General features: G+C 48.2%; 2 pseudogenes; one reads left to right on the forward strand and one right to left on the reverse strand.

The window, feature by feature from the left end:
• Positions 1–1,881: 1,881 nt before the first annotated feature.
• LOC125136631 (40S ribosomal protein S6-like) lies at positions 1,882–4,095 on the reverse strand (annotated as a pseudogene).
• A 19,940-nt stretch (positions 4,096–24,035) lies between these two features.
• On the forward strand, positions 24,036–24,126 carry LOC125136941 (uncharacterized; annotated as a pseudogene).
• The last annotated feature ends 1,370 nt before the right edge of the window (positions 24,127–25,496 follow it).

Raw genomic sequence — 25,496 nt, forward strand, 5'->3', positions numbered from 1 at the left:
TTTTTTGTCTTTTTTTTTAGGACCACGCCTACGCATATGGAGGTTCCCAGGCTAGGGGTCGGATCAGAGCTGCAGCCACCGGCCTACGCCACAGCCACAGCCACATGGGATCTGAGCTGAGCCTGAGACCTACACCACAGCTCACGGCAACGCCGGATCCCTTAACCTGCTGAGCGAGGCCAAGGATTGAACCCATGTCCTCATGGATGCTAGTTGGGTTCATTAACCGTTGAGCCATGATGGAACCCCCAAGATCTCATTTTCATTTCCTTTGGATATACGCCAAGAGGTGGAATTGCTGGTTCCAAGGTAGCTCTTTTTTTAATTTTATGAGGAAGCTCTAGACTGTTTTCCACAGTGGCTGTACCAATTACATTCCAAGAACAGTGTACAAAGATTTCTTTTTCTCTATATCCTCACCAACACTTGTTATTTCTTGTCTTTTTGGTGACAGTCATTCTAACAGGTGTAAGGTGAATATCTCATTGTGGTTTTGATTTGCATTTCCCTGAAGATCAGTGATGTCCAAGCACTTTCTCATGTACCTTTTGGCCATTTGTTTGTCTTTGGCAAAATATCCATTCAGTTATTCTGCACTTTTTTTTTTTTTTTTTGCCACACCCACAGTATTTGGAAGTTCCTGGGCTAGAGATCAAACCTGAGCCACAGCAGTGACCAGAGCCAGAGCAGTGGCAGTGTCAGAGCCTTACCCTGCTGAACCACGAGAGAATTCCCCTTTTAAATTGGATTGTTTGTTTTTTTTTCTTTTTGCTATTAACTTGCATGAATTCTCTGTATATTTGGGAATTAACCCTTCATCAGATATTAAATTATTAATAGGGGAAGAGGAGAAAGGGCACTTATGGTAAAACAAACAGCTTTTAGGAAAGATAAATGGGAGAATAGATGGTAGATATGAGAGTGACAAGGTCTATTTAGGTGAATTCTTATCCTGGTCTCAGGTGACCGGACTCAACCTTCTCTGATTGTGAAACTCCCAGGAGGGAATTTATGACATTTGAATTCTTTGGGGAATTCTTTTAGGCAGATAAGGGGAAATTCATCCTCTTCCTGTATCTGCTGATTCTCACATATCTTTAGCTCAAAATAGTCCTTAGGACACAGTGATATATTTTGTACCCCTCCACTCATTATAGGGGAGAGGGCAGGGTGGGATGTGAGATGCAGGCCCAGTCTGGGGGACACCCATGAGTTTTTTAGACAGCTTCCAGACTGTTCTTTCTGGCTAAGGTTGGGGCACTTGGGGCCTTTGCTCCTTATCAGAGCTTCCTTAGGGCTAAGCTGGAGCCATCCCATCTCTGGTCCCTCCCATCTGGTGCAATAGGGTGGCTGCAGGCTATAGTAGGGCACTTCACCCACACATGAAGACAGCTGGAATGGGGGAGGGAGCACCTCTCCTGGGCTGTGAAGGTCCCCAGGCCATTCTTATACCAGGGCATTTTCCCTGCCCTCCCCATGACGTCAAAGTCCCCCAGGGTAGAGAACTAGCCCAGTCCCCCTCTGCAGAGCCGCCAAAGCTGAGGCACAGTGAGCATATTTGACTCACGGCAGACCGTTCTTTTTTTGAAGATTTGATGTTACTTGTTGGTTTCTCTTAGAACATACCTTTTTTTTTTTGCTATTTCTTGGGCCGCTCCCACGGCATATGGAGGTTCCCAGGCTAGGGGTCCAATCAGAGCTGTAGCCACCAGCCTACAGCAGAGCCACAGCAATGTGGGATCGGAGCCGAGTCTGTGACCTACACCACAGCTCACGGCAAAGCCAGATCCTTAACCCACTGAGCAAGGCCAGGGATCGCACCCGAAACCTCGTGGTTCCTAGTCGGATTCGTTAACCACTGCACCACAACGGGACCTCCTAGAACATCTCATTTTTGACTGGACTCAGACTTAGAGGCAGAAGCTCTCAGAGAGGATCGCCTCTGTCTCTTGGCAATCTGTTCCTGACGTTTTTCTTTGGCCTCCTTCATTCTCTTGGCCAAAAGTTTAGCATATTCTGCAGCCTCTTCCTTATTTTTCTTAGTACGTTGTTTCTTCAGAGCAATACGTCAACATTCGTGGTGCAGAACACGTGGAGTAACAAGATGCTGAATCTTGGGTGCTTTGGTCCTAGGTGTCTTACCTTCTTTGTTTAGGGGCTTTCTCACTACATACTGATGGACATCATCTTCATTAGAGAGACTGAAAAGTTTGCGGATTCTGCTAGCTCTTTTAGGCCCCGGGCAGCGAGGCACCGTAGTATTCGTGAGTCTGGGAATATCCTTCTTCCCTTTTTTTACGATGACCACATTGAGAACACTCAGATTGGCATCCCCAGTGCAACCTCAAACTGATGGGCGCTTTCTTTCTCCAGCCCTCCTTGGTCTGTAACAGGAATGTCCCTCACTCAGTAGCCGGCAGACTCGGCCGTGGGTCAAGACACCCGGCTTCATGGGGGACCCTTGTTTGTCATTCCCACCATGGATTCGGACCACATAACCCTCCCACTCTTCACCCAGAGCGTCAACAGCAACTTCTGTGGCCATTCGTTTTTCATAAAAGGTACGAAGTTTTCACTCATCATCCAGTTCAATGAGTGTTTGGCAGCCAGTGGCCAGGAAAGAGATGTTCAGCTTCGTCCTCAAGCGGCCAACCGCCTCCGAGGCGCCACGAAAAAGAGGATGGCAGACTTCCCTCCTCTATGTGATTACGCTGTAAAGATTGTGAAATAATGGAGCTCCTGTTGTGGCTCAGTGGTGAACGAATCCAACTAGGAACCATGAGGTTGTGGGTTTGATCCCTGGCCTTGCTCACTGGGTTAAGGATCCGGTGTTGCCCTGAGCTGTGGTGTAGATTGCAGATGTGTCTTGGATCCCACGTTTCTGTGGCTGTGGTGTAGGCTGGTGGCTACAGCTCCGATTCGACCCCTAGCCTGGGAACCAACATATGCCCCAGGAGCGGCCCAAGAAAATGGCAAAAAGACCAAAAAAAAAAAAAATTGCAAAACGAAATGATGACATTCCAAAATAAACTAAAGCTTTCATATATCAAACAAAAATAGACCTCCACGTCACTCTCCTTTCACAAATAAAATCTCCACGCTGTATACAGAGTGGCAGAATTGAAGGCCCTCAAGTTGTTTCTTTGCCTGTACAATCACTGTGCTATCCTTGCTTATTTAGAATCCACTGTTTAATTATTATTATTTTTTTGGCCATGCTCACAGTGTGTGGAGGTGCCTGGGCCAGGGATCGAACTGGCACCACAGCAGGGACCTGAGCCACTGGAATAACAATGGCAAATGCTTAACCCACTGAGCCACAAGAGAACAAATAGAATCCACTGTTTAAATGCAGGAATATATATCACAGAGACTGGAGACGGGACAGCAAAGAAAGTGCAGGAGGGGAGTTCCTGACTTGGCGTGGCGGAAATGAATCCAACTAGGAACCATGAGGTTGCAGGTTCAATCCCTGGCCTCACTCAGTGGGTTAAGGATCCGGCGTTGCCATGAGCTGTGGTGTAGGTCACAGACTCGGCTCAGATCCCATGTTGCTGTGGCTCTGGCGTAGGCTGGTGGCTACAGCTCTGATCCGACCCCCAGCCTGGGATCCTCCATATGCCATCGTGAGTGTGGCCCTAAAAAGCAAAAAAAAAAAAAAAAAAAAAAAAAAAAGCACAGGCGGGCCAGTTAGGAACTGCAAATGCTTGGAGTTCGTGTGTAACAGCCGCTGAGTGAGCTCTCCTGGAGAACACATCATTTATTAATGAATAAGCAGTAAAAGGTGCTAATTTGAAGCTTATTTTATTTATAATAAAAATTCAACAGCAATTGGAACAATGGTTTAGAATTCTACTTCAACCAATAAAGGACTTTCAGAGAGGAGTATTTTACCACTGATAGGGTGTAGAACTGCTAATACATGATGAGAATAAAAGGCAGATAGATATTATTCTATTTTGTTACTGTTTTGAAATTCTCTGCACTTCCGTCCCCCGCCCATTGCCTAGCTTGGAGTACACAGCTCCCACAGTCCTGACCCTTTATATTACTAGCACAAGCTGTCCCCACCCTCGTGACCGCCCTCAGGCCCATCACCTGTCACCCTCGAGCCAGAGGCTGGCTGTCCCATGGCTGGGATGTGAGGCTCCAGGGCCAAGACTGCTTCCTTCTTTCGCTGGCCTCTAAGACCTCCCAGCCCTTACTCCTCCCCATCCCAGTCCCGGCTGGACAGCCTCCCACCTGGATTCACTTGAAACAAGCTCTTAGAGATAATTAAAGTGGGGAAACTGAGCCTGTGAGAGAGAAAGAAGCTCTCTGGGGGTGAAGCTGAGGGCAGGAGCCTGACCCAGCTGGGAGCCCCAGAGGTGACTGCTCAGCCCCAGCAGGGCTCCCCTGTGACAGTCAGGCAGGAGGAGGGGGAAGAAAGGCCCAGGGACTGGCTCCAGCACTGCAGGGTTGATTTGCATCTCATTTGAATAGGTCCTGCCTCTCATGCAGAGAGCAGGGCCACCTATAGGATCCCAGGGCTCAAGAAAATCCTTTCTGCCACCCCCCCACCTCCCCTGTGCAGTATCACTGAACCCTGTTCCCTATCAGTGTCCATGGACGAAGCCTCGTCCCTCCTGACCCTGGTTGTGAAGCAGTTCCCCCTGGAACAGGTGAGGCCGGCAGCACAGGAGGCCCAAGTTCTTTGAGTCTGAGTCCAGACACCTCACCTGAGCAGCAGAGCTGGGCCCTGAGAAGGGAAGCGCATCACTCACCTGCGTCCAAGAGGTGCTAGAGGGGGATAACGCCCAGGCCTGACGAGTCTGAGGTGCCTGTGGTGTTCTGGTCTGATGCTGGACAGTGGGGGTTTCCTTAGCTGGGCGCAGATGGCCTGTGGACAGCAGTCTTGCCTTCACCTGGCTGTGAGAATGAGTGAATCAAATGACAGGAGCTGGGATAGAAACAGAGCTGGGGGAGGAAGCAAGGGCCAACCACTAATGCCCAGAGGAGAAGCCTGTCCTGAGAGTGGATATCCCATCCCTCCGGCCCGCAGTCTTCTCTCAGGCCTGTTGGACTTGTGGAAGAGCTACCCCTCTTGGCCACACTCCCAGAGAAGAGTCCCATCTCAGCAGCCAGGGCCCCTCTGGGGGACCTTTTCGGAAGTCATCACAGCCCTGCTGATGGGCCACTCTCTACTTGTTCTCCTTCAGTGACTGCAAACTCACTAGCTCCTGGAAAGCTTGATCACGACCCCTGGCTCTGCTGGGAAAAGGTCGTTTCTGAGCTGGAACTTCCCTCCCTGGAACTCACCCCACTGGCTGGCATGGCCCCAGACACTGCTGCAGGGGCAAGAAACTTTCCCCTTTTTCTCTTCTAGTTTCTTTGGTTGAATAAATAATATTTTGGGGGGTTTTTTTTAGGGCTGTACCAGTGGCATGTGGAGGTTCCTAGGCCAGGGGTCAAATTGGAGCTGTAGCTGCTGGCCTACGCCACAGCCACAGCAAAGTGGGATCCGAGCTGTGTCTGGAACCTACACCATAGCTCAGGGTAACACCAGATCCTTTAACCCATTGAGCAAGGCCAGGGATCGAACCTGCATCTTTGTGAATGCTAGTCAGATTCGTTTCCACTGATTGGCTGGATTAATAATTAAATTGGCATAAGACAGATTAATAGGAGAAAAATAAATTTCACATTATGGGAGCCTGATAGAAACATGAAACTCGCAAGGGCAGTCAGGAGTAATTGAGGCTTATATACTATCTGAACTAAGGAGAAGGCGGTAGGGGTCAGGGGCTTCAAAAGGGAGGAAGACAATTCACAGGAAGATGAGAAGAGCAAATGTTTGGTAAATAAATGTTTGTCAGGCCACGCAGATAAGTCTTCCTGACTTGAAAAGTTACCTCCAGTAATAGCCCTCTTCTGGGACAGGCCCCTCTCTAAATTCTTTTAGACAGTTAGAGATGTAAAAAGCTCCTCCTGAGCCCTCTGGGATCCCCATTGTCTTCAGTTCAAAATAATCCATGTGTGGAAATGGCACATTCTGGGGTGGCGCATTCTGTATTCTGCTCCCCATCACTGTCAAAGCTGTGGGGCCGGTGGTGTGGGGTCTGCCCTAGCAGTTCTGATTTATGATCGGTTTCTTCAGACTCCCTAGGCCACCACTCTTCAGCCGGTCTCCAAAGTCTGTCTGTTTTTTATCACCTCTTAGTCTCTGTGGGGGGCATAAGTCACTGGAGGGCTGCAAGCCAAGGCTAGAGGCCTGCCTACCAGAGATCTCAAAGTGTCAGGATCCTCCTGGGTTCCCCAGCCCTGGGGGAGGTGGGAGAAGAAATACGGGAGGCGGGGAGTTTGGGATCACTTCACACGTGGGGGAGGTGAGGCTCAGAAGCATTAGTCAACTCGACTTTGTTTTTACCTTTTCTCAAGTGAGGAAACACCTCCTGAAAACAATGGTCTGCCAGCCAGCTGCCAGGGTGGTGTTTGTCCGCTGAGCTCAGGCCTCTCTGACATGCAGGGAGTGCAGAAGACTCAGCCAGAAACAATCTGGGAACATCTCCATTTACACACACACAGACCCCCAGCCCTGGATCAGCCCCTCCCAGACACAGAAGGACACTCACCATGTACTTGGTTAACCCCGCCTCCTGTCCACATGGACCATCCTTGGCAAATTGCTAGAAGGGGGCAGTGAGCAGAGGTACGTGCTCCTCCAGCTAGACTCAAGAAAACACTTCCTGGAGTTCCCGTCATAGTTCAGTGATTAAGAAACCCAGCTGGTGTCCCTGAAGTCGCAGGTTCAATCCCTGGCCTTGCTCAGTGAGTTGGGGATCCAGTGTTGCTGTGAACTGTGGTGTAGATCGCAGACACAGCTCAGATCCTGTGTTGCTGTGGCTGTGGGGTAGGCTGGCAGCTACAGCTCCAACTCGACCCCTAGGCTGGGAACCTCCATAGGCTGCAGGTGCCTCCCTAAAAAGAAAAAAAAAAGGAAGGAAGGAAGGAAGGAAGGAAGGAAGGAAGGAAGGAAGGAAGGAAGGAAGGAAGGAAGGAAGGAATGAAAGAAAGAAGAAAGAACAGAAGAAAGAAAGAAAGAAAGAAAGAAAGAAAGAAAGAAAGAAAGAAAGAAGCAAGAAAGGAAAACTCTTCCCGAGGTCACAGTGACCCAGGCACAGCTGCAGTGGGAGGTTCCAGTCTCTGGATGATCTTTGAAATCAGGAGAAATGCCCAAGGGGTCAGGCAAGATAAAGCCATCTGCAGAGTGAAGAATGGGCCAGGCTGAGAGAGGGGTAAGGACACCCAGTGCCTGGGCTGGTAGTGAGGTCTAGGCATGGACACACACACTGACCACCCCTTCTCTCTCTCTCTCTCTCATGCATGCACATGCACACACATCTTTTACTGCCTTGACTCTCCTGGTCTCACAATAGTCCACTTTCACAGCTAATTCCTTGCAGAGACCTGGAGTTTAAACCTCCTACCTCTGGAGTTCCCACTGTGGCACAGTAGCTTGTCTCTGTGGAAGTGCTGGTTCAATGATCTATGGCTTGGCACAGTGGGTTGAAGATCAGGATTGCTGTAGGTGTGGTGTAGGTCACAACTCTGGCTTGGGTTTGATTCCTGGCCTGGGAACTTCCATATGGTGTAGGCTGGGCCATAAAAAGAAAAACAAAAACAAAAGCAAAATCCCCTCCTGCTTCTACTTGGCCTTCCATAAATCCCTCCAGACCTCTCTGGGAAGGGCTAGGTAACCCCCAGGATAGGCTGCAGTGGGGGTCAGGGTTCTGTGTTTTGCATCAGCATTTGGTCCCAATTACTGTCTGGTTCCCTCCGCTGGCAGGTCACTTTGTGGTTCCTTCAACATGATTTTCATGAGTGTGTGTGTGTGTGTGGGGGGGGGTCCCCTCTGATCCTTGATCCTCATTTTTTTTTTTGTTTTTGTATTTTTAGGGCTGCACCTGCAGCATATGGAAATTTCCAGGCTAGGGATCTAACTGGAGCTATAGCTGCCAGCCTACACCACAGCCACAGCAATGCAGGATCTGAGCCATGTCTGCAACCTACACCACAGCTCATGGCAAAGCCAGATCCTTAACCCACTGAGCAAGGCCGAGGATTGAACCTGCATCCTCATGGATCCTAGTTGGGTTCGTTAACCACTGAGCCATGAAGGGAACTCCCATCCTTGATCCTCATATGGATCTCACAGTCCCACCTACCTCGGACTCCTTCTAGCTTCCCCTCCATGAGGGGTTGGGGGACAGGGAAGGGGGTGTCTACTCAAGGACAGACTCAGGACTCAGCTTTTAGGGCACTTTTTTTTAGAGGCTGCACTTGTGGCGTATAGAAGTTCCTGGGCCAGGGATTGAATCCAATTTTCAGCTGCTGCAATGTCAGATTCTTAACCCACTGAGTGAGGCCAGGGATCGAACCTGCGTACTCATGGATGTTAGTAGGGTTTGCTAACCACTGAGCCATGACGACACTCCAACGCTAGATCCTTTAACCCATTGTGTGTGCAGGAGAGCAAACCCACACCTCCATAGGTCAGATTCTTAACCCACTGCGCTACAACAGGAACTCTATTTTAGGGCATATTTCATAAGATTTTATTTCAGACCCCAGAAGCCTGAACACTCCCAGTAGGGGCTCCTTAAGGCAAGTAAGGAACCAAGGGAGCAAAATTTAAGGAAGTTCTCACCCTCAGGGTCTTGCAAGTGCAGGTTTAGCACCTAAGAGTGAGGGCTTCCTTAATTTTTTTTGTCTTTTTAGGGCTGTACCTGTGGCATATGGAGGTTCCCAGGCTAGGGGTCAAATCAGAGCTGCAGCTGCTGGTCTATGCCACAGCCACAGCAACGCCAGAACTGAGCCACATCTTCGACCTACCGCTCACAGCAACACCGGATCCTCGGCCCACTGAGCAAGGCCAGGGATTGAACCTGCATCCTCATGGATACTAGTCAAATTCATTTCCACTGCGCCACAACGGGAACTCCCTTAATTTTTATTTATTTGTTTTTTGCCGCAGACACTTTGCTGGCCTTATCATAGTCCAAGCCTAACAATTAGAAAAATTGAGGAACATAGTCCTTCTGTAGGCAGACATGGAGGAGCAGAGCTCCTTGGAACCAGAACCCAGGGGTTCCAGCCTGGCTCCAAAAGGAGAGAGGAGCCACCAGGCAAACACAGGCAAAATTTTTTGCAAATTAGCTTTTTGGAGGTTTGCATGGGCATAAGGGTGAGAGGCCAAGGGAAGGAGCTCCAGTAGCTAGACTGTAGAGACAGAACCTGGGCAGGTGCTGCACCCATTTCACAAGGGGAGGTACAAAATCACTTCAAAATCCGAACCAGACCAGGACTTAATAAAGCACAACTTACTGAGATGGCTGATTGCCACTTTAGGTCAATACCAGTGAATGAAAAAGACACCTTAACATATTTACTTAGTGAAGGGTAGATGTGGAGGCAGGTGTTTGTGGAGAGGAGGGGAGTGGGGCAAAGGAGGCAGAGGACACAGAATCCTTGCAGAGGCTGATGCTGTTTATTGCACCAGCCACTCGGAGTGCCCCAGGCATCCCCCTTCCAGGGCAGCCCAGGCCCCTCTTCCAAGAAGCTCACAGAAGCTCTCCTCTGAGAGGATCTCCTCCTTGGGCTCACCCCATCAGAGGCTTAGCCTATGGGATACTGAGGGACAGGACTGGGAGAAGACAGGAGGAACTGTGCTGTCTTCTTCATTTCCATGACCCAAAATGCTGGGAAGTAATGTGAGCACAACTAGGGGAGGCATTCTGGTCCCCTGAACCTCACTTCCAATGGGAAGCCCTCTTTTTTTTTTTTTTTTTGTCTTTTTGCCATTTCTTGGGCCGCTCCCGCAGCATATGGAGTTTCCCAGGCTAGGGGTCGAACTGGAGCTGTAGCCACCAGCCTACACCAGAGCCACAGCAACGAGGGATCGGAGCCACGTCTGGAACCTACACCACAGCTCACCACACGCAGTATCCTTAACCCACTGAGCAAGGCCAGGGATCAAACCCGCAACCTCATGGTTCCTAGTCGTATTCGTTAACCGCTGCGCCACGACCGGAACTCCAGGGAATTCCTCCTTGACTTGCGCTCCCCATACTCCTCAGCAGGTAGTGCACACCCAGGAAGAGCACCTGGCTGGGTTTGGCTTCGCAGCTCCCGAATTGTTTTACTGTTTGTTCTTAGGAGTCCTGCCACCCCCATCAGACCATGTCACCCCAATCAGATGTGATGTCATGGAGGTCTCCCAGCCCATCAGTGTCCCTCTCAGAGCTGCCCGTGAGAGCAGGGCTGCGTCTTCCCATCAGTGGGTCCTGCTTAAACTCAGCCCCACTCCCACGCTTTACCCCCAACCCCGCCTGTGGGGCCCCACAGAGGACCTTGTGAAGACACCCCCCACTCCACACACACTCCCTCTCTCTCTCAGCCACAGTCACCTTCTCCAGTTCTCAAGACTGTCAACAGGGAAAGAAAAGGGCAGGGTTATAGCGAAGTGGCCCGGAGGCCTGGAAACCGCTGGTCAGGTGGTTGTAGCCTGGGGCCCAGGGAGCCTGACCCAGTTTTGGTTTTGAGTGGGGGTAGGGTAGTACCACGGACCGTTCCACTGGGACGGGTGTTCTGAGTGCAAGTCCTCTTCCCCCAGGCTATATATCTGAAACAAGGAAACTGAATTGTATTACTGTTGAAAGAAAAAAAAAAAAAATCTCTCTTTCAAAGAAAGCGCAAAAGTATGTGCAACACAGAGGCTGATCTTATATAGAGCATGGAAAACATGCTGTTAAACAATTGGCTGACTTTCAGAAGCCAGGCTGTTTACAGATTGGCTGGCTTTCAGCTTAAAGTTTAGGAACTGGTTGCCTCTCAGAAGCGGTAGTGCCTGGGAATAAGGCTGTTGGTGATTAGCTGGCTCTCAGAGGCGTGGTCACTGGAATGAGGCTGCCATTGATTGGCTGGCTTTCAAAGTATTGAAGTGAAGCTGTCGCTGATTACTTGGGCTAGATTTTATTTTATTTTTTTATTTTTTGTCTTTTCAGGGCCACACCCTCAGCATATGGAAGTTCCCAGACTAGGAGTTGAATCTGAGCTGTAGCTGCTGGCCTATACCACAGCTACAGCCACAGCCACAGCAATTCAGGATCCAAGCCACATCTGCGACAGGGGCAACTTGGGATCCATAACCCACTGAGCGAGGCCAGGGATCAAACCTGCATCCTCATGGATGCTAGTCAGATTCATTCACCGTTGAGCCATGGCGGGAACTCCCTACTTGAGCTAGATTTTAAATGAATCTCTTCGTGGCTTAGGACTTGGCCAAAGCAGTCTTTTCCTTTCTTGAATTTAGAGAATAGAAACGTTTTATTTTCACCTCCCCCACGCCCCTGACGTCTTCCCTCTGTGACCAGCCCAGCACTGATCATGTGTGCCCCACCTTTGTCCTGAAGTTAGTCTGCCAAGATCTGGTCATTCATTCACTCCTTCAACACCTCTTTCTCAGGTGCCCACAATGGAGACCAGAGCTCTAGAAGGCAGACCAGATCACTTCCCTCCTGGGGATGGATATACCCACTTGAGCTCAGAGCAAGGCACCCAGGCAGTGTTTCAATATTTGTCGGAGGCCACAGCCTTTTCCACCTACAAGGCCTCCAGTGCAGGCAGAGGAGACCTCAGTGGCTCCAGGTCTGGATTCCACTAGTGACCCATCAGATGGGGTCCAGAGTAGCTAGGTAAGCCACCTGAGAGAGGAAAGAGGGGCACTGAGGAAATCTGGGAAGTTCAGAGCACAGCACAATGCTGCCTGCTGCCCTCTCAGATAACCACTGGCTTAGGCCTGGGTCCCAGTGCTAGGAAATGGCTGCCTTTAAGGTGCAAGAAACCCAGAGGGTGTGTCTGTGCAACCTCTGTCCAGTGCAAGGAGCCAGGTGGGCACCAATGGCTTGTTTCCCCTGTACTATTTAGAGACTCTGCTTTATTCCAAGGAAGATAGGAACCCAAGAACAAAAAGATTGGAATCTGCCAGTCTTCCTCACTAGCACATCTCCTGCATGAATGGATGAATGAATGAAGGAATGAATGAAAGGCTGTAGGGGCTTGCATGGTGGATTTGGCATAACTGGTATAAGCCATACCCTTCCTTTCCTTACTCCTGTAAAACCTAGCCTCAGTGCTTGCCACTCCTGTCCCCAGCTTAACAGTTCCTCATGTCTAGGACCCAGTTTGAGTTCTTCATGACCCAGCAGGGCCCCAATCCCCCTTGGGTGGTATTTTGCTCCTCCCTCTGACTTACCAAACCCAGCCCTGGAGAGCTGAGGGTATTCTGATGTTCTAGATTAGTTGGCTTTAACTTCTCTAGAAAATGGTAGAGTACCTTTGAGAAAAACAAAATACATTAATTTGAGTCCTAGGTCAGAAAAACAAATTTATGTTTGGCTTTGGTCTGGGTTAGTTTTGGCCTTTGGTCACAGGTCAGGGGAGCAAGAAGGGTGGGGGGGACAGGCGGGGGGCGGGGCGGGGGGAAGAGATTGTCTTGGCCCCAAAGCAAGAGAAGTGGATTGAATCCCAGCTATGGCCAGAATCATGTAAGGAACTGGGCCAGGCCCTTCACCTGGGCTGTTCATGTCAACACATATTTACTGAGCACCTGCCATGTGCTAAGTAAGGTGAAGGGCTCATGCAGACTGTTCCAGCCCTCAAGGGGTTCAGAGTCTAGTGGGAAGAGAGATAAGAAAGTAGAGCTTTTGGGAGTTCCCATCGTGGTGCAGTGGTTAACAAATCCGACTAGGAACCATGAGGTTGCAGTTCAATCCCTGCACTTGCTCAGTGGGTTAAGGATCTGGCGTTGCCGTGAGCTGCAGTGTGGGTTGCAGATGTGGCTCAGATCCTGCATTGCTGTGACTCTGGCATAGGCCAGCAGCTTCAGCTCCAATTTTACCCCTAGCCTGGGAACCTCCATATGCCAAGGGAGTGGCTCAAGAAAAGGCAAAAAGAGGGAGTTCCCATTGTGACTCAGTGGTTAACGAATCTGACTAGGAAGCATGAGGTTGCGGGTTTGATCCCTGGCCTCGCTCAGTGGGTTAAGGATCCGGTGTTGCCATGAGTTGTGGTGTAGTTTGCAGATGTGGCTTGAATCCCAAGTTTCTGTGGCTGTGGCATAGGCTGGCAGCTACAGCTCCAATTAGACCCCTAGCCTGGGAACCTCCATATGCCTCGGGAGCGGCCCTAGAAAAGGCAAAAAGACAAAAACAAAAAACAAAAAACAAAAGAAAAAAAAGAAAAGGCAAAAAGACAAAAAAAATAAACAAAAAGAAGTAGAGCTTTCGGTGTAGCGTGATCAGGCAGTGAGCAGATGGGCTGTGTGAGCCCAGTGGAGGCCCCAAATTCAGCGTGAGAGGTGACATCAGAAAGACGGTGTGGAGGCAAGACCAGCCTCATAATCTGTATGGCCTGGTGCAAAATGAAAACAAGAGGCCCCCTTGCTCAGATTTCAAGATGGCAGTGGCAGAACATCAAACCAAGCACGGGGCCCTTCTCAGCACAGCGCCCTGTGTGACCGCACATCTCACACCTATGAAGCAGGACTCCATTAGAGGAGTTGACGCCTGGGCTGTGGCTGAATCATGAGTGTGAATGGAGGGGGAAGGGGGTGCGTTATGAGCAACGGTGCTGTGTAGGCCATGAAACAGCTCGGTATATGTTAGGACCTGGCACCTCTGTGGAATTCCAGAGCCTCGTTTCCTCAGATCTGGGTCTTAATACCTGCCCAGGAAGCTGATATAGCCCAGACAAGCTTCTCCCAGACCTTAGGGATAGTGTGAGGCTGCCAGCCTTCCTTTCTTGTCAAGGGGTAGGGCTGGAAGTAGGGAGATACCATCATTTTAATCTGACAGTAGAGCTGTCCTACTCATTGGGAGTTAAAACGTTTTCTTTCTTTCTGTCTGTCTGTCCTTTTTTTTTTTGTCTTTTTGTCTTTTCCAGGGCTGCTCCCTTGGCATATGGAGGTTCCCAGGCTAGGGGTCAAATTGGAGCTGAAGCTGCCGGCCTACACCAGAGTCACAGCAACTCGGGATCCAACCCACGTCTTCAACCTACACCCCAGCTCATGGCAACACCGGATCCTTAACCCACTGAGCGAGGCCAGGGATCGAACCTGCAATCTCATGGTTCCTAGTCAGATTCATTAACCACTGAGCCACAACAGGAACTCCTAAAATGTTCTTTCTTTTTTCTTTCTTTTTTTTTTTTTTGTCTTTTTGCCATTTCTTGGGCCACTCTTGTGGTATATGGAGGTTCCCAGGCTGGGGGTCAATTCGGAGCTGTAGCCACTGGCCTATGCCAGAACCACAGCAATGCGGAATCCGAGCTGCATCTGCAACCTACACCACAGCTCACGGCAACGCCGGATTGTTAACCCACTGAGCAAGGCCAGGGATCGAACCTTCAACCTCATGGTTCCTAGTCAGATTCGTTAACCACTGCATCACGGCGGGAACCCCTAAAATGTTCTTTCTTAAGAAATAAAAGAGGAGTTCCCTTCATGGCTCAGCAGTTAACGGTCCTGACTAGGACCCTTGAGGATGTGGGTTAGATCCCTGGCCTCGCTCAGTGGGTTAAGGATCCAGCATTGCCCTGAGCTGTGGTATAGGTTGCAGACACAGCTCGGATCCAGTGTTGCTGTGACTCTGGTGTAGGCCGGCAGCTGCAGCTCCAATTTGACCCCTAGCCTGGGAACTTTCACATGCCACAGGTGTGGCCCTAAAAAGCAAAAAAAAAAGAAGAAAAAGCAAGCAAGCAAGCAAGAAAGCAAGCAAGCAAGAAAGAAGCGAAGTCGGTTTTTGTAATGTGTTTGGCAAATAAACACATGAAAATGAAAGTGGCTGCTCTGTGAACTCCCTAAATCTGGGCTCCAAGGGGCTCTCTCTCCTGATGTCACATGTCCCTGAAGAAGCCGTAAGTGCCATCCAGCCAGCCTTGTTGAGAGCCCAGGTGAGCAAGGGGCTGACAAATTTCAGGGGTTGAAATCAGGAAGCACTGGCTGAATGGGAAGGTTCCTGCCCCTCCAGCTCTCTCGTGTCTGCAGGGTAAGGCACCAGCTCAGGCCAGGAGCTGCTGAGAGAGCAGCTTTGAAACTCAGCAGGGAGATAACAGGAGAGAGAGAAACCAAAGCCTCTCCTGATAACTCACCAGGAAGCCAGCACAGAACAAAACAGAGAGATAAGGGGCAGACTGCTTCTCTCAAGGCCAAATGGTTTTAAAAGACTCTCTTTGGGTGGACATTGGGTTTAAAGACTGGGCAGCTGATAAAGAGATCCCTTGGTGGAGAACTACAGAGATAAATGAGTCTCCACTAGCTAGTTTGATGACCTCCAGCGGGACTGGGCTCTTGGATAGATGGCAGCTGAACGCCTCTAGCCCCCTGAGTTCTGGCATCATCCCCCAAGGTCAACTAAGGTTCTCCTATTTCAGGCTCCATGAGCCTCCCCTTTTAGTGTAAAGTGGGTACAGTTTCATTTCGTTTTTAAACAAATGTAAGTAGACTATATGCCTAAGAAATTCTCAATCACGGAGTTCCCGTCAGAGTTTCAATGCTCTGATTGGACCCCTAGCCTGGGAACCTCCATATGCCGCAGAAGTGGCCCTAGAAAAGGCAAAAAGACAAAAAAAGAAAAAAAGAAAGAAAGAAAAAAGAAATGCTCAATCAAATGTCTTTGAGTCAAGGAGGGCCTTTTTCTGTGAGCCTCTGTGTTCTCATGGGTGACAAAGACAATGAGCCCAGAGGGGCAGGGCTGGGGGAGGATCAAGAGATGATGGATATGGGAGTTCCTGTTGTGGCTCAGTGGGTTATGAACCGGACTAGTATCCATTAGGATGTGGGTTCAATCTCTGGCCCCACTCAGTGGGTTAAAGATCCAGCATTGCCATGAGCTATGGTGTAGGTCACAGAGGTGGCTCGGATCCCTCATTGCTGTGGCTGTGGCTTAAGCCGGCAGCTGCAACTCCGATTCAATCCGTAGCCTGGGAACTTCCATATGCCGTAAGTGTGGCCCTAAAAAACAAAAACAAAAACAAAGAGAGAGAGAGACGATAGATATAAAGTACTTGGCCAGTACTGCCCCTACCCGGGCCCTGTGCTTTCAAAGGCCTCACTCTTGTCCTCCCCTGCCTGCTCCCTACCCCACTGAGATCAAGGGTAGAACCCACACCCGATTCTAGATTATACTCTGGGCCTTCCGCCTACAAACTCCAAGCCCACTTTCTAGAAGCTGGTTTCTGCCCACCTTACCTCCCTGAGGATTGCAAGGACGTGTACTTCTAGGCCTGAGAGCTGGCAATGCTGGTTGTTGTTCAGGAGGCCATAGGGAGAGCGTAGAATTCTGAACAGACGTCCTGGAAGTGCCCACACACATGAGTCTGAGGCTGCCCATGATGTAGGATGAAGACTGTGATAGAATATGTTCCAGTCACTATTGTGTAACCAAGCACCCCAAAACTAAGTGGCAAGAAACAAAAATAATCATTTCATTCTTCTCTCTCATGGTTCGGGAGAGTTTTCTTTGGGGGTCTCTAATACAGTGGCAGTCAGATGGTAGCTGGGAGGAAGTTAGTTCTAAAGCTACTTACTTAGTCACTAGCTGTGGGCACTGCCACCTCTGAAGTATGCAGTATGCCACTGCAGAGAAGGGAGACCAGCCAAGGGTAGGAACCTCCGCAGTACTCTTGCCCTAGGCCTGCAAACAATAGAGGTCGATAGAGGTGGTGGCAGTCTTGTGCCACCCAGCTTCCTCTGATCTAGGTGTCCACACCTGTGGGAAACCATTCTATCTAAACCAGAAGACATCCAGCCTGGACCACATAGCCAGTCTCCAAGCACTGACAGTGTGAATCCAGCAGCAGCGAGGGTACAGGTCTTGGAGAGAGGAATGATTGAATTACTCTAAAAGTTCTTTCTGGCACAAGACTCACCAGGAAGCCTCACCCGTTCCCTCCAAGAGCAGAGGGGGAATCTGCCACCTGGCCTTTCAGCCTCCAGTCGCCACAGAGTGTCCAAAGCCTTAAGTTCCCAGCCTGACTCGGTCACTGTGATCTTGGGCAGCTCACCTCTCTCTGGGCCTCACTCACTGCTTCCCTGTGAATTGGAAGTGCCTCTGTCCACTCCTCCACACCCAGAAACAGTGACCACAGGCTCACACAAGTCCCAGCTCCCCTGTGACCTCCTTAGGAGAACACATCACCCCTTCCAGAATAAACCCATCCCTGCCTCCATAGGGGCAAATCTCCTCTAGTTTTGATCATAGCTGTTTCCCCAGATCAGGGCCCAACAATGGGAGATGCTCACTGCATCTGATTCTAGGCAGCCACTCCTAGGACGAGTGCACAGCTAAGGCTGCCTCATCCAAATCTTTCCTTCTGTGGTCTTCTTCTCAGAGGGGAACCCTGGGCTGGAGGAGAGGGCAGATTTGCATTCCTGGATCAGCAAGCATTTTTAGGGATGCTGAGAACACCTGCCCAGAGGAGGGAAAAGGCATCTTCAGCTTAATATGGTAAGGGCTATTCTCTCAGAGGGGAGGAGAGTCAAGATCATGTTAATTGGAAAGAAATCAAAGCCTCAAGTAAGGTGGGGGGCACACCCCCCATTCTGTGATCTTTGGGAGGAAGAAGGCCCTCCCAGCAGGGAGAAGAGTTTGCCTTCAGGTCCTTAAAGGGAGAAACTGAAAGTAGCTGTGTCTGGTGGAGAATGCGGGCTGAGAAGGGGACCCATCACCACCCTCATACTCAGCCCAGAGCCCTCCTGCCAGAGGAACTGCAGACACCCAGGGGGCCTTCCAGGAGGTAGAGCTGGTTTCAGTGCTCCGTGGGGAGTGGTGGCCAGTCCTGTGTGGGGAGAGTTTGCAGATGACCAGCTCTGGGGGGAGGGTTGGGCCAGTGGGGAGAAAAGGTGGGTTAAGGAAGGAGGTTGTAACCAAGCTGAAGTAGAGAACCCCCTTTTACAGGAAGAGGCATGCCCTTACCCCTAGTGCCCATCCTAGCTCAGTTTACCTCTGTCCTCTGATCCCTGGCAGTTTGGGACTGAAAGGATTCATTTCAGTAAGCTGTTTAAGCTTCCCATGGATGGAGTTCTCGTTGTGGCGCAGTGGTTAACGAATCCGACTAGGAACCATGAGGTTGTGGGTTCGATCCCTGGCCTGGCTCAGTGGGTTAAGGATCCGGCGTTGCCGTGAGCTGTGGTGTAGGCTGGATCCCGAGTTGCTGTGGCTCTGGAATAGGCTGGAAGCTACAGTTCCAATAGCCTGGGAACCTCCATATGCCACGGGAGCAGCCCAAGAAATGGCAAAAAGACAAAAAAAAAAAAAAAAAAAAGCTTCCCATGGAGGTAGGAAGGACTAACAAAGACAGAGGCAACATGATGTGCAAAAAGGGACTTACCTTGCTTGAGGTGCTAAATAGTAATGGCTTGGCAGATTTAGCAAATAAAAATAAAGGGCTCCCAGCTAAATATAAATTTCAGATAAATAATGGGGAAAAAATTTTTTTTTAGCATAAGTATTTCCCATGAAGTATTTGCGATATCCTTATACTAAAAAAATTTATTGTTTATCTGATCCGAAATCCAATTTTAACTGGGCATTCTGTAATTTATCTGGTGGCCCAAAGCCAGTCCCACTAGGGTCCCCAGTGGCCACTCACAAGGACCCTCCAGCACCTACTCCCTAAAGCATAGAGAGCCAGGGCTTTCGCCATAGAAAGGAGGGCCTTCCACCATGATACACTCCAAAGTTCCTGACAGGTCTTCCCCCTCCCTGGCATCTGCCCACATTGCCTTCCCCAGATTTTCAAACCTGATACCAGAGATCCTATGGCCAACTAGGCCCCAGGCAATGCTTGGCTGATGGCACTGCTTCCTACCCTACTTGGCCACATACAGCCATTCACTGAGCACTGACTGCGGTGTCAGCCTTGTCTTGGGGGGAGTTAAGAGAGATGACTGTAGGATAGGGGCTTAAAGAATACTTGGGAGGGAATGGAGATGGACAGGAGGAAAGCAACACATCAATACATTCTGGGAATTCCAGGTAAGTCCTTTAGTGTGGCTGGTGTTCTGATGTGGGGTGAGGATCTGCAGGAAGCTGAGATGCAAAAGCCAGTCACACAGGACTTTAGATTTAATGCCAAGGCATTTGTACTTTACCCTTAGCAGAGGGGAGCCATTTAAAGTAATGCTTTAAAATTATTTATTCTGGGGAGTTCCCACTGTGGTATAGTGGGTTAAAAATTCAACTAGAGAAGTTTGGGTCACTTTGGAGGCATGGATTCAATCCCAAGCCTGGTGCAGTGGGTTAAAGGAACAAGCAATGATACAGCTGCCACATAGGTGGCCGCTGCCATGTAGGTTGCAGGTGCAGCTTGGATTCAAACCCCAGCCTGGGAACTTCCATATGCCATTCAAAACAAACAAACAAACAAACAAACTAATAAATAAATTTAAAAGGTAAACAAACAAATAATACCATACAGAAGTGCAGTGTTCTCAAAGTGTGGTCCATGGATCTTAGAGGTCTCTGAGATCCTTTCTGGAGATCTACAAGGTCAAAATAATTTTCATGGTAATACTAAGACATTATTTGCCCTTTTCACTGTTATCATTTGACTGATCACTCAGAAGAATGGTGGGTAAAATTGTTTAGTGCCTTAGCACAAATTGAGGCAGTGGTACACAAAGGGATGCCACCCCAAAATATACCACTTTGACCTGAAGGCAACTGAGAAGCAACGGATACAGGAAGAGTTCTTTATCCTCCCTTTATCTACCTAAAAGCAGGGCATCGATTTCTCTTTGTGAAGGAAGGGAGGGGTGACTCATCACTGGAGATGAAGAGTGGACGCAAAGATGAGTCTATGAAGACAGTCTTTACTAGAAGTCTTCATCTTCCATACTTCCTAGCCTTTCCCACAGTTTATTATTCCTCAAAGCCCAAATCCCCTTTCCTTCATTAGAATGATATATAAGCCCCCAACCCTAATGATTTCTTTGAGTTTCACATCTTTTCTGTGAACTCCCAGGCATATAAAATTTTTTTTCCACTTTTAGGGCTGCATCTGATATGGAGGTTCTCAGGCCAGGGTGGAATCAGAGCTACAGCTGCCGGCCTACACCACAGCCACAGTAACATGGGATCCAAGCCATGTCTGCAATCTACACCACAGCTCACAGCAACACTGGATTCCCAACCCATGAGCGAGGCCAGGGATAGAACCGCATCCTCATGGATCCTAGTTAGGTTCATTAACCACTGAGCCACGAAGGGAACTCCCCAAGCGTGTGTGTAAATATTAATAAAAATTGTATGCCTTTTCTCCTGTAAATCTGTTAAGGGACCACTGACTGAAACTGCCTACCTTGGCCAGGCACGATAATAGCCACTTGCATGCGTTGTCTCACAACAGGAGGCCCCAGTAAAGGCACATGGTGCTGCTCTGAAGACTAACTGGGAGGATTTGGTAGGAGCCAATAGGAGGAAGGAGACAACCAACCTCCCAGGACCCTTGGCGCTGGAATCCATCTTGGCTGAGAGGTATTCCCCCACCAAGAGGGACCCTGGGCCAGATGAAGCACTGGCCGAGCAAGATGATTGGCCGTAGACAATCATTAAGCCCTTACCCTGATGCTCTCTGCCTGAGCACCCCTTCTCAATAAAATCTTTTGCTTTGTCAGCATGTGTGTCTCCTCAAACAATTCATTTCTGAGTGTTAGACAAGAGCCCATTCTTGGGCCCTGGAAGTGGTTGCCCTTCTTGCAACAACTCTGTCTTTTGTTAGTTGAATTCACAGCCCCCCCCCCTCAGATTCTGAACCTAAGAGCATAGAGAAAAAGTTTTTCCTCCCCACCACAACAGACTATACTAGCAGTCATTATATGTTTCACTGCCACATATTTGCAACTAAGCAAAATAGTTTCATTATGAATGCCCTTGATGGAGCAGTAAAAAATATTAATTTTATCAAATCTCAACCTATGAGTAGTACATGTTTTTGTCTTTTAATAGTCTATGTGAGAAAGGAGAAAGTGTGCATGAAGCATCTCAACATCCAAAGGATGTTGGTTGTCTCAAGGAAATGCATTTATTTGTGTGATTCTTTGAGTTGCCAGCCAAACTAGCTGCTTTTTTCGTAGAATACCATTTTTACTTGTCAAACGATGATTCAGATTGTATATAACAGATGTTTTCTGGCAGACATTTTCTTTTTCTTTCTTTCTTTCTTTTTTTTTTTTTTTGTCTTTTTAGGGCCACACCCATGGCATTTGGAGATTCCCAGGCTAGGGGTCTTATTGGAGCTACAGCTGCTGGCCTATGCCACAGCCACAGCAATGCCAGATCAGAGCTGCGTCTGAGACCTACACCACAGCTCACAGTAATGCCAGATCCTTAACCCACTGAGCAAGGCCAGGGATTGAACCCGTAACCTCATGGTTCCTAGTCGGATTTGTTTCAGCTGGGCCACGATGGGAACTCCAGTGGCAGACATTTTCTTAAAAATTAACGAGGTGAGCTTGTCACTCCAAGAAAAAACAAATGATACTATTGGTTGCTTATGGCGAAATTTGAACTTTCAAGCAAAAGTCAGAATTCTGGAAAACTTCTATTCACTACTGTGAGCATCACCGCTTTCTAGTTGTGATACTTTGATACAGTAAGAGAAATGTATTTCTGGAGTTCCCGTTGTGGATCAGCGGAAACAAATCTGACTAGTATCCATGAGGGTGCAGGTTCAATCCCTGGCCTTGCTTAGTGGGTTAAGGATCCGGCGTTGCCTGTGAGCTGTGGCATAGGTCACAGATGCAGCAAGGATCTGGCCTTGCTGTGGCTGTGGGTAGGCTAGCAGCTACAGCTCCAATTTGATCCCCGGCCTGGGAACATCCATATGCCATGGGTGTGGCTCTAAAAAGACAAAAAAAAAAAAAAAAAGATGTATTTGGTCTTCTTCTTCTAGGTACAGAGCTCCTAAAATCCTTGGAAATTCCTGAGTGATAAATAAGGGTGAGAGGATATCTTTTGTTAGTCATAAGCCCCTTTCAACTACACCTGAATTTATGCTGATGAGGTATCTTCTGAAGATTGTTGGGCTGGTTGCCAAAGGAACCAATCCTGGGTTGGAACTTTAGTCCATCCCTTACCCCTGGGGAGGGGGCGGGGCTTGAGGCTGACAATCATCAATGGCCAATGATTTAATCCATCTTGCCTATGTAATGAAGCCACCATAAAAACCTTAACCAAAGGGGTTTGGAGAGCTTCTGGGTTGGTGAAAACATCCATGTGCTGGGAGATGGTGCATCCCAACTCCATGTGGACAGAACCCCTGCACTCAGGACACTTCCAGATCTTGCTTTATGTACCTTTTTATCTGGCTGTTTATCTCTACCCTTTTTTTTTTCTTTTCTTTTCTTTTTAGGGCTGAACCCACAGCATATAGAAGTTCCTAGGCTAGGGGTCAAATCAGAGCTACATCTGCCAGCCTACACCACAGCTCAGGATAATGCCAGATCCTTCACCCACTGAGCAAGGCCAGGGATCAAACCCAAGTCCTCATGGATACTAGTTGGGTTTGTTTCTGCTGAGCTACAACTGGAACTCCCTTTATTTTATTCTTTTTGTTGTTGTTCTTGTTTTAGGGCCACACCCATGGCATATGGAGGTTCCAAGGCTAGGGGTCGAATCAGAGCTATAGCTGCCGGCCTACACCACAGCCACAGCAACACCAGATCCAAGCTGCATCTGCGACCTACACCACAGCTCACTGCCATGTCGAATCCTTAACCCGCTGAGCAAGGCCAGGGATAGAACCTGCATCCTCATGGATGCTAGTCAGAGTCGTTTCCCCTGAGCCATGGTGAGAACGCCTATTTTATTCTTTATAATGAATCAGAAAATGTAAGTGTTTCCTTGAGTTTTGTGAGCTGTTATAGCAAATTATCAAACCCGAAGAGAGGGGTGTAGGAATTCTATACTTATAGCTGATTAGTCAGAAGTACAAGTGACAACTTGGGACTTGTGGCTGCCATCTGAAATGGGAATAGTCTTGTGGAACTGAGCCCTTAACCTGTGAGGTCTGCTGTTACTCCAAGTAGTTAGTGTCAGAATTGAATGGCAGGACACCCAGTTGCTGTCAAATGAACTGGCTGATGGAGGAAAAAAAATAAAACCGTACATTTGATGTCAGAGTGTTGTGAATACAGAGGAAACAGTAGTTTTTTTCTTTTACTAGTACTTAAAGACTTTTCTGATGAGATTAGCAGTGATAGTAACAAATGTGATTTTTCAATATTATATAATGAAATGTGCTAAAATTTCTCAGTATTTTCCAAATGACAAATGCATGATGTTACAAAAGCATGCACACATAAAAGATTCATTTAAAGTACAAGATAGAATAATAGATTTTAATGTAAGAGTATGAGAAATGTTCAGATTCTACATTGCAACTAAACTTTAAGAAACTGTCATTCATCAGATTTGTATGTGCTATCAAAGAATATCCACGAAAGGCTATTAGGAGGCTCCTCTTCTTTCTAACTACATTATCTGTGTGACACTGAATTTTCTTCACCTACTTCAGCCAAAAAAAATACATTGCAATAGAGTCAATGCAGGAACATATATGAAAATCAAGCTGTTTTCTTTTTCCTCCTTACTTTTTTTTTTTTTTTGTCTTTTTAGGGCTACACCTAAAAAGACAAAGAAATTTCCTCCCTTCCGTGGCATATGGAGCTTCCCAGGCTAGTGGTCAAACTGGAGCTGTAGCTACTGGCCTACGCCACAACCACAGCAATTCAGGATCCAAGCTGCATCTGCAACCTACACCACAGCTCACAGCAAGGCCAGATTCTTAACTCACTGAGTGAGGCCAGGAATCAAACCCGCGTCCTCATGGATGCTAGACAGATTCATTTCCACTGAGTCACAATTGGGAACTCCAAGATGTTTTCTACTGAGCTGGAGATTAAAGAGGTTTTCAAAAAATGTAAACAATGCTCACTACTAAAATTGACACACATATACTAAAATTGGAAGATTAGCATGGCCCCTGCAAAAGGATGACATGCAAATTCGTGAAGTGTTCCATATTTTTTTAAAAAAAATACAACAAAGCCATTCTTGGAGTTCCTTTGAGGCTCAGCAGGTTAAAGAGCTGGCATTGTTATTGTAGTGGTGTGGGCTTAATCCCTTCCTCAGGCATGGCTGAGAAAAGAAAGCAACAACAACAAAAAAGAAGACTGGAGTCCCCTTTGAGGATCAGCAGTTAACGAACCTGACCAGGATCCATGAGGATGCAGGTTCCATCCCTGGCCTTGCTCAGTGGGTTAAATATCCAGCATTACAGTGAACTGTGGTGTAGGTCTCAGACGTGGCTCAGATTCTGAGTTGCTATGGCTGTGAGGTAGGCCGGCAGCTGTAGCTCCAATTTGACCCCTAGCCTGGGAATTTCCATATGCTGCAGGTGCGGCCCTATAAAGCAAAAAAACAAAAAACATTCTCCTTATTATTTTTTTTCCCCATGACATGTGGAAGTTCTGGGGCCAGGGATCGAACCTGTGCCAAAGCAGCAACCCAAGCCACTGCAGTGACAATGCCATGGATCCTTAACCTGCTGTACCACAGGGAAACTTCCTCTCTATTATTTCTTAAAACTGCATGTGAAACTACAATTACCCCAAGATAAAAAATTTAATTAAAAAGGGAGTTCCCGTCGTGGCGCAGTGGTTAACGAATCCGACTAGGAACCATGAGGTTGCGGGTTTGGTCCCTGCCCTTGCTCAGTGGGTTAACGATCCGGCGTTGCCGTGAGCTGTGGTGTAGGTTGCAGACGCGGCTCGGATCCCAAGTTGCTGTGGCTCTGGCGTAGGTCGGTGGCTACAGCTCCGATTCAACCCCTAGCCTGGGAACCTCCATATGCCGCGGGAGCGGCCCAAGAAATAGCAACAACAACAACAACAACAAAAAAAAAAAAAGACAAAAAAAATTTAATTAAAAAAATCTGATACCCATTAGGATGGGTGCTACTTTAAAAAATAAAACAGAAAATAACAAGTGTTGGTTAGGAATTAAATAAATTGGAACTTTTGTGCACCATTGGTAGAAATGTAAAATGGCACAGCCACTATGAGATAGAGAATAGAAGTTCCTCAAAAAATAAAAAATAGAATTACCATATGAGCCAACAATTCCATTTCTGGGTATATAGTCAAGCGAATTTATTTATTTATTTATTTATTTATTTATTTATTTATTTATTTATTTATTTTTGTCTTTGTTGTTGTTGTTGTTGTTGCTATTTCTTGGGCTGCTCCCGCGGCATATGGAGGTTCCCAGGCTAGGGGTCGAATAGGAGCTGTAGCCACCGGCCTACGCCAGAGCCACAGCAACGCGGGATCCGAGCCGCGTCTGCAACCTACACCACAGCTCACGGCAACGCCGGATCAAGGGCAGGGATCGAACCCT

This window comes from Phacochoerus africanus, chromosome 9 (genome assembly GCF_016906955.1).
Source record: "Phacochoerus africanus isolate WHEZ1 chromosome 9, ROS_Pafr_v1, whole genome shotgun sequence".
NCBI classification, from domain to species: Eukaryota; Metazoa; Chordata; class Mammalia; order Artiodactyla; family Suidae; genus Phacochoerus; species Phacochoerus africanus.